Raw genomic sequence first — 15,701 nt, 5'->3', positions numbered from 1 at the left:
CTTGAGGTAACATTGACGTGCGAGCTTCAAATAAGTTATGGCGATGCATGTGGATGAACCGTTAGGACAGAAGGCTGGACCAGCAAAAGCGCAAAAGACAGAACAAGGCATGGCCGGTCATGCCCATTACTGAGCGGAACGAGACAAGACGAAACAGACGCATCAGACAAAAGTGATCCTGTTTTAATCTGTCCTCTTCCTCTCTGCTTCGTCTCCTTTTTCCGTTCCCCTGACTCGTACTCTACTTTCTCTCTTCCGCTCCCATCGTAAGTCCTTGCATCACTGCGCTTTGCCCGGAGTCCTCTGCCGTTTTTCCTTGCAGGTCGTCTGCCGTGCACAACCTTTCGTTCTGCGCTGCACGTTGTTTCATCCTGGGTCATCAGTCGGGACCTGCCCTGTCCCAGTCTCAGTCCTTTTTATGATGCATCGGTGTCAGTTTACTACTTTGTTTACACGTCATAACCGCTCTAATAACTAGTGCCTTGTGTTGTGATCTTTTGAGACGGTACTCAGTACAGACAGTGGGTCTGGAACTGCCGACTCGCGATGTGAAACTAACGGCGCGGCCCGAAACGTTAGTGAGCGCATATGCGGTGCGTTGGTCTAGGGGTATGATTCTCGCTTTAGCTGCGGGAGGTACCGGGTTCAAACCCTGGACGAGCCCGGTCCTTGCTGTCAAAGCTACGACCATGCCGGCACTATACGTACAAACACCGATGGGTGTCTTGGAGATTCTGCGCTTCGTTAGCCATTTTCATGCGAAGGTTACTAACGAGAAACTATAACCAAGCTACCTGCATCAAACCCGAAAGGTTCCAAGCATCGGGTTTGCTTCCACGGGACCATGATGCGTCGTCAGCTATAAAAAAACCTGTGATTTTTCACACCGGAGGCATTTTTGCCTCGTCGTTAGGTACTTCTTCGTCATGTCACATTTGGGCATTTTACTTTTTGAAGTTGTAAAGCCAAATACACTTAGTTTTGATTCGTGCCAGTTAGTTTTGAGTAGGTGAGCGATGCAATTTTCCTTTCTTATGTAAAACACAGCAGGGATTTATGATCACCTAACTCCATAGCACATTTCAATAACATATCGAAAATCAAGAAAAACGGTAGCTTTTGAATTACATCACCAGGTTTCATGATGAAAGCCATTGCAAGGCCTTACACACATGACCACAGCTCACAAGTTCTGTGTAATCGATTAGCATGACGGTTTTGCTCTTTTCCCAATCCGCACTTCGTTCTGTGCTTTTGCTTGTGGTGGCCTGCCCCACGCTCTTCTTGCTCTGTCCCGTCTTTTTCATTGCCTGCCAACACCTTGCTCATGGCACGACCCGCCTGTTCTTTGACAGGACAGAGGGCAGACCGCTCTGTCCAATCCTCTAACAAAGTCATGTGGGGAGAGGCTCTTGCCGATGCCTATGATCCCATACATTGCCATACATTATCATCCACAAGTCCAACGGTAACGGGCGAAGCTCCGCCCTCCTGTGCTATGCTCCCCGGCGGCGTCGGTAGTCCAGCAGCACGTCACGAGCTTGGCGGACGGTGGATGTGGCCAGTGCACTGTCAACTCATGCGCTGCAACATGTGTAACGTAATGGAAAGAGACCGGAATTGAGGATGTGTAATTGCAATTAGGTCGGCTCGTTTGGATCTAGGGGGTATGATTCTCGTCTGTTGGGTGCGAGGGTCCCGGCGTGGTTCAACGGCCGGACGAGCCCGGCTATTTGCTATAATTTATGCATGTCCTTTGTCATTCGTCACCTAAATCAGCAATATGAAGTTTCTAAATGTACTTTCGTCGGCGCTCAGGCTCTGTAGATTTGAGCCTGTCCATTATAATTAGTCGAATGTGGTGGCCCCATCGCATCAGATGCGATGGGATGTGGGCCTATCGCATCCGAAGCAAAATCGTGTGCGGACTGCTGGGGGAAGTGTTGCGAATTATCCAGAAATGTCTGTTGTTTGATGAAAGAAGCACACAAAAGCCCCGTTAGGGTGAAATGGACAGCTTATCCTCATCCCAGCCCGTTGTGTACAAACGCTTCTCATTGTCCTTGATCAGCATCATTGAAGCCTTTGGAATTGGAAGGTAAATGGCTACCTGAATCGGTTTCTCGCACTGAAAATTGCACAGCATAACATGCCCACGGAAAGAAATTAAGACCTTTTGAAAAACTGCAATTGCGCTGAAGGGAGATTCATTCTGTCCGAACGTTGCCTCTACGGGCATCACCAGATATCGTTTGAAGCTTGCACGTTACTGCATCCCAATGGTCACGACCAACCTGGGATACTAAGGCTCTGCTCCATCCCTTCAGTCTGAAGCCAGCGCTTCACGCCATTACCTTATGCTTTATGGCCCACCATTGGCGGTTAGGAAAGGACGGAGAGCACATGACATGAGAAATGGCAGTGCAGAACGAAGAGTAGGTCATGACAGAGGATAATGCAGGACAGAACACATGGGACTGAACCATCTCCGTGGTCTAGGAGAAAGATGCTGGACTTATAATCCAGCTGGGACCTCCCGCACCCGAAGCGAGAATCATATCCCTAGACGAATGATCTGTCAGCAACTTCTGTAACGTCCTGGTTGCGGACTGCGCTGTTACTTTCACGTCGTGAGTCAACATCTCCGGGCTCCGCACACACTACCGCATCACAACATCATGACACAAGACTTTCGTTTGGACAGTAATGGAGCGTCGTTAGCCTTTAGCGTTGAAGTAGCAGACGTGTACCTGTGACGGCAATAGTCGGGCTCGTCCGGGATTTGAACCCGGGACCTCTCGCACCCTAAGCGAGAATCATACCCCTAGACCAACGAGCCGATAAAATATGGCATAACGTCTCAATTCTGAGCCGCGCCATTACTTTCACATCACACGGTGTACGGCTACAAGCACATTAGACTGAGAGCACACTAGCCGAGCCCGACTGCGACATTTGGGGTAACACTGACGTGCGAACTTCAAATAACTTGTGGCGATGCATGTGGATGAGCCTTTAGGACAGAAGGCTGGACCAGCAAAAAGGCAAAAGACAGAACAAGGTATGGCCGGTCATGCCCACTATTGAGCGGAACGAGACGAAACGAAACGGACGTATCAGACAAAAGTGATCCTGTTTTACTCTGGCCTGTTGTTCTCTGCTTCGTCTTCTTTTCCCGTTCCGCTGCCTCGTACTCTACTTTCTCTCTTCCGCTCCTATCATAAGTCCTTGCATCATTGCGCTTCGCTCGGAGTCCTATGCTGTTTATGCTTCCAAGTCGTCTGCCGTGCACAACCATTCGTTCTGCGCTGCACATTGTTTCACCCTGGGTCATCAGTAAAGACCTGCCCTGTCCCAGTCTCAGTTCTTTGAATGATGCATCGGTGTCGGTTTACCACTTTGTTTACACGTCATAATCGCTCTAATAACCAGTGCCTTGTGTTGTGATTTTTTTGAGACGGTACTCGGTACAGACAGTGGGTCCGGAGATGTCGAATCGCGATGTAAAACTAACGGCGCGGCCCGCAAGCAAGACGTTACTAAGCGCATATGCGGCTCGTTGGTCTAGGGGTATGATTCTCGCTTCGGGTGCGAGAGGTCCCGGGTTCAAATCCCGGACGAGCCCGGATCTTGTTGTCAGAGTTACGAGCGTCCCGTCACCATGCTTACAAGCACAGATGGATGTCTTGGAGCTTCTGCGCTTCGTTGAATTGTTGATGCGAGGGTTCCTAAGAAGAAACTATAAACAAGCTAGCCGCCTCAAACCTGAAATGCTTCAACAACTTTTCACACCGGAGGCATTTTTGCTTCGTCGTTAGGTACTTCTTTGTCATGTCATGTCACATTTGGGCCGAGTGCCGTCTCTTTCCAAGTTGAGCAGCCTTAACTTTAATCTTTTTACTTCGTTAGTCGGATAGACGTGAACTACCTGTCCTGTGTCCTACCAAATGACAGGGTGACGTAGCAGAGCAGCAAGTGACAGGTCAAGCAGCACATAAAGCACAGAGCAGGACACCAGGCACGTCAGGATGCCTACAGGGCAGAACGGAGGACAGGACCGGACATGACGGAACAGCATACAGGAAGGCGCAAAGGCTGGCAGCACCAATAACAGCACCAGACGGAGTGCGGAATTGACCAAAATCAAAAACGCCTCGCTATTCATTTCATCATATTTTCATAGCTATTGGAAATCAGCTTGAAGCATGCTCTGCATTTTATCATAGCACAATGCTAATGCGATTGAAAAGCTACCCACGCTTGTTTGAAAGTGTAATTCCATACAATACTATTATATCTAAAGTCCGCTTCACCCAAAAACTTGATGAAAAACCATCGTCAGGAACGACTCACAGTACATCAGTCTTCATCGGTCCCCGCATGATATCAGTTTACTGCGTGCACACACCACACAACACACATACCTCAGAATATACCACAGTGAAGCGAAGAACATCCCAGAAAGCAGATTGATAAGCCACTTTGTTTCAACATGATAGCGATAATAGAGATCGATGGCAAGAACGAATACCAATGTACCAGTGATGCCAATGATAGCAATAACTGGGCTCGTCCGGGTTCTGAAGCTGGGACCTCCCGCACCCGAAGCGAGAATCATATCCCTGTACGAATGATCCGTCAACAAGTTCCTGTAACGTTCTGGTTGCGGACTGCGCTGTTACTTTCACGTCGTGAGTCAACATCTCCCGACTCCGCACACAATTCCGCATCACAACACCATGACACAATACTATCGTTAGGACAGCATCGAAGCATCGTTAGCCTTGAGCGTTGAAGTAGCAGGCGTGTACCTGTGACGGCAATAACAGGGCTCGTCCGGGATTTGAACCCGGGACCTCTCGCACCCTAAGCGAGAATCAAACCCCTAGACCAACGAGCCGACAGAACGTGGCGAAACGTCTCAATTCCCCTTCGCGCCGCTATCTTCACTTCGCACGCTGCACGGCTTCGTGCACACTAGCCACAACCACCATCGTCTCATAAGCCTATCCCTTAAAGCGCTGGCTACAGACTGTCGTGAGGGAGCTCTAGTAGCTCTTGTAGCCGAGCCTGACCGTGACTATTGGGGTAACATTGACGTGCAAGCTGCAAATAAGTTGTGGCGATGCATGTGGGTGAACCGTTAGGCCAGAAGGCAAGACCAGCAAAAGGGCAAAAGACAGAACAAGGCATGGCCGGCCATGTCCACTACTGAGCGGAACGCGACGAGATGAAACGCACATATCAGACAAAAGTGATCCTGTTTTACTCTGGCCTCTTGCTGTCTGCTTCGTCTCCATTTCCCGTTCCGCTGCCTCGTTCTCTACTTTCTCTCTCCCGCTCCTATCGTAAGTCCTTGCATCACTGCGGTTTGCTCGTAGTTCTCTGACGTTTATTCTCCCAGGTCGTCTGCCGTGCACAACCTTCCGTTCTGCGCTGCACGTTGTTTCAACCTGAGTCATCAGTCGAGACCTGCCCTGTCCAGGTCTCAGTCCTTTTTATGATGCATCGGTTTCGGCTTGCTACTTTGTTTACACGACACGACTGCTCTAATAACCAGTGCCTTGTTTTGTGATGTTTTGAGACGGTACTCGGTACAGACAGTGGGTCCGGAGCTGCCGACTCGCGACGTAAAACTAACGGCGCGGGCCGCAACCAGGACGTTACTGAGCACATATGCGGTTCGTTGGTCTAGGGGTATGATTTTCGCTTCTGGGTGCGAGAGGTACCGGGCTCAAATCCCGGACGAGCCCGGTCCTTGCTGTTAGAGCTACGAGCATGCCGTCACTATGCGTACAAGCGCAGATGGGTGTCTTGGAGCTTCTGCGCTTCGTTGAAATGTTGATGGGAGGGTTCCTAACAAGATACTATAACCAAGCTAGCCGCATCAAACCTGAAATGCTCCAACAACCTTTCACACCGGAGGCATTTTTGCTTCATCGTTAGGTACTTCTTCGTCATGTCACATTTGGGCACTTTACGTTTTGAAGTTGTAAAGCCAAATACACTTAGTTTTGATTCGTTTATCAGTTAATGTTGATAAGGTGAGCGATGTAATTTTCCTTTCCTATGTAAAATACAGTGGGGATTTATGATTATTTAGTTCCATAACACCGTCCAATAATGACATCGAAAAATCAAGAACAACGGGTAGCTCTTGAATTATATCAACCAGGTTTTATGATGAAAACCATCGCACGCTTTAAGCACATGACCAACAGCACGCATGTCCCGTGTAATCGAATAGCATGATGTTTCGCTCTTTTTCCAATCCGCACTTCGTTCTGTCCCTTTGCTTGTGGTGGCCTGCCCCCACGCTCTTCTGTTCTGATCCGTCATTTTTATGCCTGCCACACCTTGCTCTGTCACGACCGCCTGTTCTTTGACAGGACAGAGGGCAGACCGCTCTGGCCTATCCTCCTAACAAAGTCATGTGGGGAGAGGCTCTTGTTGAAGTCCTATGATCCCATCCATTGCCATACAGTTATCACCGCAAGTCCAACGGTCACAGTGAAGCTCCGCTCCCTGTGCTATGCTCCCTGGCGGCAGTCGGTAGCCAGCGCACGTCACGAGCTTGTGCGACGGTGGATGTGGGCAGTGCACTGTCAACTGATGCCTGTAACGTGCGAACGTAATGGCAGAGACCGGAATTAGGATGTGTGTCGCAATACTGTTGGCTCGTTGGTCTAGGGGTATGATTCTCGCCTTGGGTGCGAGAGGTCCCGGGTTCAAATCCCGGTCGAGCCCGGTATTGCTCTGATTCATGGGTGTCTTGCATTCACGCTAATCAGTATATTGAGTATCAATGCACTTCGTCGCCTCAGTCCTGTAGATTTGCGCTGTTAATAAAATAACGCGATGGGATGACCCATCGCATCAAATGCGGTGGGTCATGCGATGGGTCATCTGACTAGAAAAGCTTGCGGACATGGACATGGCATTTATCAGATGCGATGGGTCATCTGAGTGTCATATGATTCTCGGACAGCTCGCGGACTGCAGGCGGAAAGTGTCGCGAATTAGTCAGAAATGTCTGCGTTTGAGGAAGGAGTAAACAAAAAGCCCCGTTTGGTGAAATGGACAACATATCTCCAGCCCGTTGTGTGCAAGGGCTTCTCGTTCTTGATCAGGATCATTGAAGCCTTTGGAATTGGAAGGTAAATGGCTACCGGAGCCAGTTTCTCACGCTGAACATTGCACAACATAACATGCCCATAGAAAGAAATTAAGACCTTTTGAAAAACTGCAATTGTGCTGAAAGGAGATTCATTCCATCCTAGCGTTGCCTCTACGTGCATCACCAGATATCTTTTGAAGATTGCACGTTACTCCGACCCCAGTGGTCACGACAAACCTGGGACACTAAGGCTCTGCTCCATCCCTCCAGTCTGAAGCCAGCGCTTCACGCCATTACCTTGTGCATTATCGCCCACCACTGGCGGTCAGGAAAGGATGGAAAGCACATGACAAGAGAAATGACAGTGCAGAACGAAGGGTAGGTCACAACATAGGACAAGCCAGGGCAGAAGACATGGGACCGAACCATCTCCGTGGTCTAGGAGAAAGATGCTGGACTCGTAATCCAGCGGAACTGTCTATCTGTTCTGCAATGTGACATTGTTTGGCCCCATTGAAATGGAAAGGTCAGCTGGCAACAAGCCAACGAGAGTCAACCCAGGCCCGGAGTGGCCGTGCCGCAGCATTGTGCGGCACGTAAATGCAATCCGCATTCCTGCCTGGCGGAATTGCAGATGCATAATTACACATTGAACTGGACGGCACGCCATGAGTTTCCTAAGCGAGAAACATGTACCAAGACTAACGAGCCGACAACACATATCTGTATATCTCAATGCCAACCTCTGTCATTACGTTCACACCGTACGGACAACAGCTCTCGGGCATTGGCCACATTCACTATCGCACGAGCTCGTGACATAAAGCACTGGCTACAGACTGTCGCAGTGAAGCATAGGTCAGGGAATGGAGCTGCACAGTGGCCGCTGGACTTGTTCGATACGCAAGCTTGGACTAACTATAAGGTGATGCGTGAGCCCGGATCACTAACAGAACGTTTCTCTCCCAATTGAGCTGCCATGATTTTTTAACTCCACCCTTTTTGCTTCGTTAGTCGGATAGACATGAACTATCAGTCCTGTGTCCTACAAAACAACAGGGCGACGTAACAGAGCAGCAGGTGACAGGTCAAGCAGCACATAAAGCACAGAGCAGGACACCGGGCAGGTCAGGACGCCAAGAGGGAAGAACGGAGGACAGGACGGGACATGGCGGAACAGTATACAGGAAAGCGCAGGGGAGGGCAGCGCAAATCACGGCACCAGACGGAGTGCGGAATTGACCAAAAAGGAAGACGAGAGGCTATTCATATCATAATTTCATAGTTATCAGAAATCAGCTTAAAGCATGCCCTGCATTTTATCATAGCACAATGCTTATGCGATTGAAAAACTATCCACGTTCGTTTGAAAGTGTAATTCCGTACAATACTATTATATCTCAAGTCCGCTTCACCGAAAAACTTGATGAAAAATCATCCTCAGGAACGACTCATAGTAAGTCAGTCTTCATCGGTCCCCGTATATCAATTTATTGGGCGCACGCACCACACAGCACACATACCTCCGAATATACCATAGTGAAGCGAAGAACATCCCAGGAAGCAGATAATGGTAATGACAGTGCAAATCTACAGGACTGAGGCGACGAAGTACATTGAAACTCAATATACTGATTAGCATAGATGTAAAGACATGCATGAATTATAGCAACAGCCGGGCTCGTCCGGGATTTGAACCTGGGACCTCTCGCACCCAAAGCGAGAATCATACCCCAAGACCAAAGAGCCGACAATATTGCAATACACATCCTAATTCCGGTCTCTGCCATTACGCTCGAATATTACAGGCATGAGTTGACAGTGCACTGGCCACATCCACCGTCGCACAAGCTCGTGACGTGCGCTGGCTACCGACTGCCGCCGGAGAGCATAGCACAGGGAGCGGAGCTTCGCCGTTACCGTTGGACTTGTGATGATGACTGTATGGCAATGCATGGGATCATAGGACATCGGCAAGAGCCTCTCCCCACATGACTTTGTTAGAAGGATAGGCCAGAGCGGTCTGCCCTCTGTCCTGTCAAAAACAGGCGGACGTGACAGAGCAAGGTGTGGCAGGCACGAAAAAGACGGGACAGAGCAGAAGAGCGTAGGGGCAGGCCACCACAAGCAAAAACATACGAAATTCAAAAAGAAAACGTCATACTGTTCAATTCTTGATAGCTTCCTAGCTAGCAGCAATTAGCTTAAAGCATACAGTGGCACAGCACGCTATGGATGCAACTGAAAAGCTACCTACGTTCATTTCAGAGTGTAATTCCGTATATTACTACGATATTTGGACTTTTAGAGGTTTAGTTCTTGGTTTCACCAAAAAGATTGTTGAGAAATCACACTCGGGACCGACTCACAGCAAATCTACCTTCATCGCTTCGTAATATCAGTTCCTTGGGTGCACACACTTAACATCACAAATACGTTCAGCTATACCACAGTGGAGCCAAGACATCCCACGAAGCACATTGATAAGCCACATTGTTCCAACATGATAATAATCAGATAATGACATGATATGAATGACATGATAATACGGATCGAGTGGGAGGAACGAATACTAGCTGAACCAATGCTAGCAATATCTAGGCTCGTCCGGGATCTGAGCCTGGGACCTCTCGCACCCGAAGCGAGAATCATGGTCCCTGTACCAATGGTCCTTTAAAAACTTCTGTAGCCTGCCGACGAAACACCTTTTAACGTCTGGTTCTGCGCCGCGCCGTTACTTTCACATCGCGGGTCGACAGGTCCGGACCAACTGTCCGCACCTAGCACCGTCTCACAAGGTTATAACACAAGGCTCTGGTTAGAACAGCATTGGAGAGTCGTTAGCATTGAGCATGGAAGTAATGGACAAGTACCAGTGAGACGAGCACTTGTGACGGCAATAACCGGGCTCGTCCGGGATTTGAACCCGAGACCTCTCGCACACTAAGCGAGAATCATACCCGTAGACCAACGAACCGATAGAATATGGCATAACGTCTCAATTCTGAGCCGCGCCATTGCTTTCACATCACACGGTGTACGACTCCTAGCACACTAGTCACACCCACCACCGTCTCACAAGGTTATCCTGTAAAGGGCTGGCTACACACTGTCGTGAGGGAGCTCTAGCAGCCCTTGTAGCCGAGCCTGACCGTGACATTTGGGGCAACATTGACGTGCGAGCTTCAAATTAGTTGTGGCGATGCATGTGGATGAACCGTTAGAGGACCAGCAAAAGGGCAAAAGACAGAACAAGGCATGGCCGGTCATGCCCACTGCTGAGCATAACGAGACGGGACGAAACGGACGTATCAGACAAAAGTGATCTTGTTTTACTCTGGCCTCTTGTTCTCTGCTTCGTCTCCTTTTCCCGTTCCGCTGCCTCGTACTCTACTTTCTCTCTTCCGCTCCTATCGTAAGTCCTTGCGTCACTGCGCTTTGCTCGGAGTTCTCTGACGTTTATTCTCCCAGGTCGTCTGCCGCGTACAACCTTTCGTTCTGCGCTGCACGTTGTTTCAGCCTGGGTCATCGGTCGAGACCTGCCCTATCCCAGTCTCAGTCCTTTTTATGATGCATCGGTTTCGGTTTACTACTTTGCTTACACGACATGGCCGTTCTAATAACCAGTGCCTTGTTTTGTGATCTTTTGAGGCGGCACTCGGTGCAGACAGTGGGTCCGGAGATGTCGACTCGCGGTGTGAAACTAACGGCGCGGCCCGCAACCAGGACGGTACTAAGAGCATGTGCGGTTCGTTGGTCTAGAGGCATGATTCTCGCTTTTGGGTGCGAGCGGTACCGGGTTCAAATCCCCGACGAGCCCGGTCTTTGCTGTCAGAGCTAGAAGCATGCCGTCACTATACGCACAGACACAGATGGGTGTCTTGGAGCAACTGCGCTTCGTTAGCCATTTTCATGCGAAGGTTACTAACGAGAGACTATAACCAAGCTACCTGCATTAAACCCGAAAGGTTCCAAGCATCGGGTTTGCTTCCACGGGACCATGATGTGTCGTCAGTTATAAAAAAACTGTGACTTTTCACACCGGAGGCATATTTGGTTCGTCTTTAGGTACTTCTTCGTCATGTCACATTTTAGCACTTTACGTATTGAAGTTGTAAAGCCAAATACACTTAGTTTTGATTCGTTTGCCGGTTAGTTTTGAGTGGCGAGCAATGCAATTTTCCTTTCTTATGTAAAGCACAGCTGGGATATCTGATTATTTAATTTCATAACACCTTTCAATAATGATATCAAAAAATCAGAAACAACGGGTAGCTTTTGAATTACATCAACCAGGTTTTATGATGAAAACCATTGCACGCTTTAAGCACATGACCAACAGCTCGCAAGTTCTGTGTAATCGAATAGCATGATGTTTTGTTCTTTTCCCAATCCGCACTTTGCTCTGTGCTTTTGCTTGTGGTGGCCTGCCCCGCTCTCTTCTGCTCTGTCCCGTCTTTTCCATGCCTGCCACACCTTGCTCTGTCACGACCGCCTGTTCTTTGACAGGACAGAGGGCAGACCGCTCTGGCCAATCCTTCTAACAAAGTCATGTGGGGAGAGGCTCTTGTTGAAGTGCTATGTTCCCATGCATTGCCATACAGTTATCATCACAAGTCCAACGGTCGCGGCGAAGCTCCGCTTCCCGTGCTATGCTCCCCGGCGGCAGTCTGTAGCCAGCGCACGTCACGAGCTTGTGCGACGGTGGATGTGGCCAGTGCACTGTCAACTGATGCCTGCAACATGTGAACGTAATGGAAGAGATCGGAATTAGGATGTGTATTTCAATATTGTCGGCTCGTTGGTCTAGGGGTATGATTCTTTGCTTTGGGTGCGAGAGGTCCCGGGTTCAAATCCCGGACAAGCCCGGCTATTGCTATAATTCATGCATGTCTTTGCATTCATCCTAATCAGCATATCAAGTTTCAATGTACTTCGTCCCCGCAGTCCTGTAGATTTGCACTGTCATTATAATAATGCGATGTGGTGGGCCATCGCATCAGATGCGATGGGATGGCCTATCGCATCCGAGCAAAATCGTTTGCGGACTGCTGGGGAAAGTGCTGCGAATTAGTCAGAAATATCTGTGTTTGATGAAAGAGCACACAAAAAGCCCCGTTAGGTGAAATGGACAGCTTATCTCCAGCCCGTTGTGTACAAGGGCTTCTCGTTCTTCTTGATCAGCATCATTGAAGCCTTTGGAATTGGAAGGTAAATGGCTACCGGAACCAGTTTCTCACGCTGAACATTGCACAACATAACATGCCCATAGAAAGAAATTAAGACCTTTTGAAAAACTGCAATTGCGCTGAAGAGAGATTCATTTCGTCCTAGCGTTGCCTCTGCACGCATCACCAGATATCGTTTGAAGCTTGCACGTTAATGCAACCCCAGTGGTCACGACCAACCTGGGATACTAAGGCTCCGCTCCAACCCTTAAGTCTGAAACCAGCGCTTCACGCCATAACCTTATGCTTTATGGCCCACCATTGGCGGTTAGGAAAGGACGGAGAGCACATGACATGAGAAATGGCAGTACAGAACGAAGAGTAGGTCATGACAGAGGATAGTGCAGGACAGAAGACATGGAACTGAACCAACTCCGTGGTCTAGAAGAAAGATGCTGGATGTTAGAGTTCCGATGTATTTCGTCGCCTCAGTCCTGTATATGTGCGCTGTCATTATAATAATGCGATGGGATAACCCATCACATCTGAGCAAAAGCGTTTGCGGACTGCGGGCGGAAAGTGTTGCGAATTAGTCAGAAATGTCTGTGGTTGATGAAGGAGTAAGCAAAAAGCCCCGTCAGGTGAAATGTACAGCTTATCTCCAACCCGTTTATCGTTTACAATATCGTTTACACAACGTTGTGTGTAAACGCCTCTCGTTCTCCTTGATCAGGACCACTGAAGCCGTTGGAATTGGAAGGTAAATAGCGATTGGAAGGTAAATGCTAAATTGGAATGGGAAGCTACCTCAATCGACTTCTCGCACTGATCGTTGTACAACATAACATGCCCACAGAAAGAAATTTAGACCTTTTGAAAAATGCAATTGCGCTGAAGAGAGATTTTTCCGTCCTAGCGTTGCCTCTACACGCATCACCAGATATCGTTTGAAGCTTGGACGTTAATGCAACTCCAATGGTCATGACTAATCTGGGATACTAAGGCTCTGCTCCATCCCTTCAGTCTGAAGCCAGCGCTTTATGCCATTTCCTTGTGCATTATGGCCCACCGCTGATGGACAGGGAAGGACGGAGAGTGCATGGTGAGAGAAATGACAGTGCAGAACGAAGTGTAGGTTACGACAGAGGACAAGCCAGGACAGAAGGCATGAGACTAAACCATCTCCGTGGTCTAGGAGAAAGATGCTGGACTCATAAGCCAGCAGCACTGTCTAGCTGTGCTGCGCAGCGACATTGTTTGGCTCCACTGAAATGGAAAGGTCAGCTGGCAACTGGCCAACCACAGTCAATACAGGCCCAGAGCGACTGTGCCACAACACTGTGCGGCTCGTAAATCGATTCGCATTCCTGTCTGGCGAAACAGCGGAGGCAAAATTATACATTGAACTGGACGGAACGACTTGAGCCCCGTAAGCGAGAATCATGCTCGTAGACCAACGGCCCGACAGCACATATCTGCATGTCTCAATGCTGATCTCTGTCATTACGGTCACTCCATGTGGACAACAGCTGTCGGGACATTGGTCACATCTTCCGTCGCATGAGCTCGTGACAAAAAGCACTGGCTACGGACTGTCGTCGTAGAGTATAGCTCGGGGAGCAGGGCTTCGGGGAGACCGTTGGACTTGTTCTGGTATGCAAGCCTTGACTAACTATAAGGTGGTGCAAGAGACCTAAGCACTAGCAAAAAAATTCTCTTTCCAAATTGAGCAGCCTTAACCTCTAACTTCACCCTTTTTAATTCGTTCGACGGATAGATATGAACTTTCTGTCCTGTGTCCTGCCAAATAACAGGGCGATGTAACAGAGCAGGAAGTGGAAGGACAAGCAGCACATGAGGCACAGAGCAAGACACCGGGCAGGTCAGGACCGACAACAGGGGAGAACGGAGGACAGAACAGGACGTGACGGAACAGTATATAGGAAGGCGCAGGGACAGACAGCACAAATCACAGTACAAAACCGAACACAGAATTTAAAAAGGAAACGTTATACTGTTCGATTTATCATAATTTCCTAGCCATCAGAAATTAGCTTAAAGCCTGCAATTGTGCAACACACTGCTGATGCAATTGAAAAGCTGCCCACGTTTGTTTGAAAGCGTAATTATGTATCTTACTAATCTTCCTGCCATGTTTTTCGCTTCACCACAAAGCTTGCTGAAAAATCATACTCGGGACCGACTGACATCAAATCCGCCTTTATCCGTCTATGACATCAATTCCGTGGGTGCACACACTAAGCATCACAAATACCTTCAACTGTACCATAGTGAAGTCAAGACATCCCAGGAAGCACATTGATAAGCCACATCGTTCCCGCATGTCCCGCATGTTCCCGCAATGATGCAGATCGATGGGGAGGAACAAATACAAGAAACCAATGACAGCAGCATCTCTGCCCATCCGGGATCTGAACCTGGGACCTCTCGCACCTGAAGCAAGAATCATACCCCTGGACCAATGGTCCGTCAAAGATTCCTGTAACTTCCTGGTTGCGGGCCGCGCCGTTAAGTTCACAGCGCGAGTCGACAGCCCCGGAGCAACTGTCCGCACCTAGTATCGTCTCACAAGGTTGTAACACAAGGCTCTGATTAGGACAGCATTGGAGCGTCGTTGGCCTTCACCGTTGAAGTAATAGACAACTACCTGTGAGACGAGTACTTACGACGGCAATAACCGGGCTCGTCCGGGATTTGAACCCGGGACCTCTCGCACCCTAAGCGAGAATCACACCCCTAGACCAACGAGCCAACAGAGCGTGACGTAACGTCCCAATTCTGGGCCACGCCATTACTTTCACATCGCACGGTGCACGCCTTCGAGCTAGCTAGCCACACCCACCATCGTCTCACAAGGCTATCCCGTAAAGCGCTGGCTACAGACAGTCGTGAGGGAGCTGTGGGAGTCGTGTAGTCTGTGTAGCCGAGCTTGACCGTGACAACTGAGGTTGCATTGACGTGCAGGCTGTAAATAAGTTGTAGCGATGCATGTGGATTAACCATTACGACAGAGGGCAAGACAAGCAAGGGGGCAAAAGGCAGAACAAGACATGGCCTGTCATGTACCGTCCTGAGCGGAACGAGACGAGACGGGACGGGCATACAAGATAGAAGGGATCCGGTTTAAATCTTCTCTCTTCTTAATCTTTGCTAATTCTCCTTTTTCCTTTTTGCTGCTTCGTACTTTGCTCTCTTTGTTCCGCTCCTATCGTGAGTCCTTACATCCCTGCGCTTTGCCCAGAGTCCTTTGCCGTCTATCCTCCCAGGTCGTCTGCCGTGCACCAGGTCGTCTGCCGATGACCCGAAGGTCATAATCCTGTGACCTCAAACTTTGACCTTTGTGTGTTCACGCACAGGTCAACACACCCTGCAAATTTGGTGTCTCCAGCTTTCTT

The 15,701-nt window shown here is 49.1% G+C and overlaps 3 non-coding genes across 3 annotated transcripts; 2 read left to right on the top strand and 1 right to left on the bottom strand.

The window, feature by feature from the left end:
- Positions 1-2,767: 2,767 nt before the first annotated feature.
- Positions 2,768-2,839, bottom strand: TRNAP-AGG (transfer RNA proline (anticodon AGG)). Its single transcript has one exon. It is a non-coding gene; the product is annotated as a tRNA-Pro (tRNA).
- Positions 2,840-3,553: 714 nt separating this feature from the next.
- On the top strand, positions 3,554-3,625 carry TRNAP-CGG (transfer RNA proline (anticodon CGG)). Its single transcript has one exon. It is a non-coding gene; the product is annotated as a tRNA-Pro (tRNA).
- A 3,050-nt stretch (positions 3,626-6,675) lies between these two features.
- Positions 6,676-6,747, top strand: TRNAP-UGG (transfer RNA proline (anticodon UGG)). Its single transcript has one exon. It is a non-coding gene; the product is annotated as a tRNA-Pro (tRNA).
- The last annotated feature ends 8,954 nt before the right edge of the window (positions 6,748-15,701 follow it).

The sequence above is a fragment of the Pollicipes pollicipes genome, unplaced genomic scaffold, assembly GCF_011947565.3.
Source record: "Pollicipes pollicipes isolate AB1234 unplaced genomic scaffold, Ppol_2.1 Scaffold_6138;HRSCAF=7277_pilon_pilon_pilon, whole genome shotgun sequence".
Lineage (NCBI taxonomy): Eukaryota > Metazoa > Arthropoda > Thecostraca > Pollicipedomorpha > Pollicipedidae > Pollicipes > Pollicipes pollicipes.
Note: the sequence above shows the minus strand (reverse complement) of the source record. Positions and strands in the feature narration are given on the sequence as shown.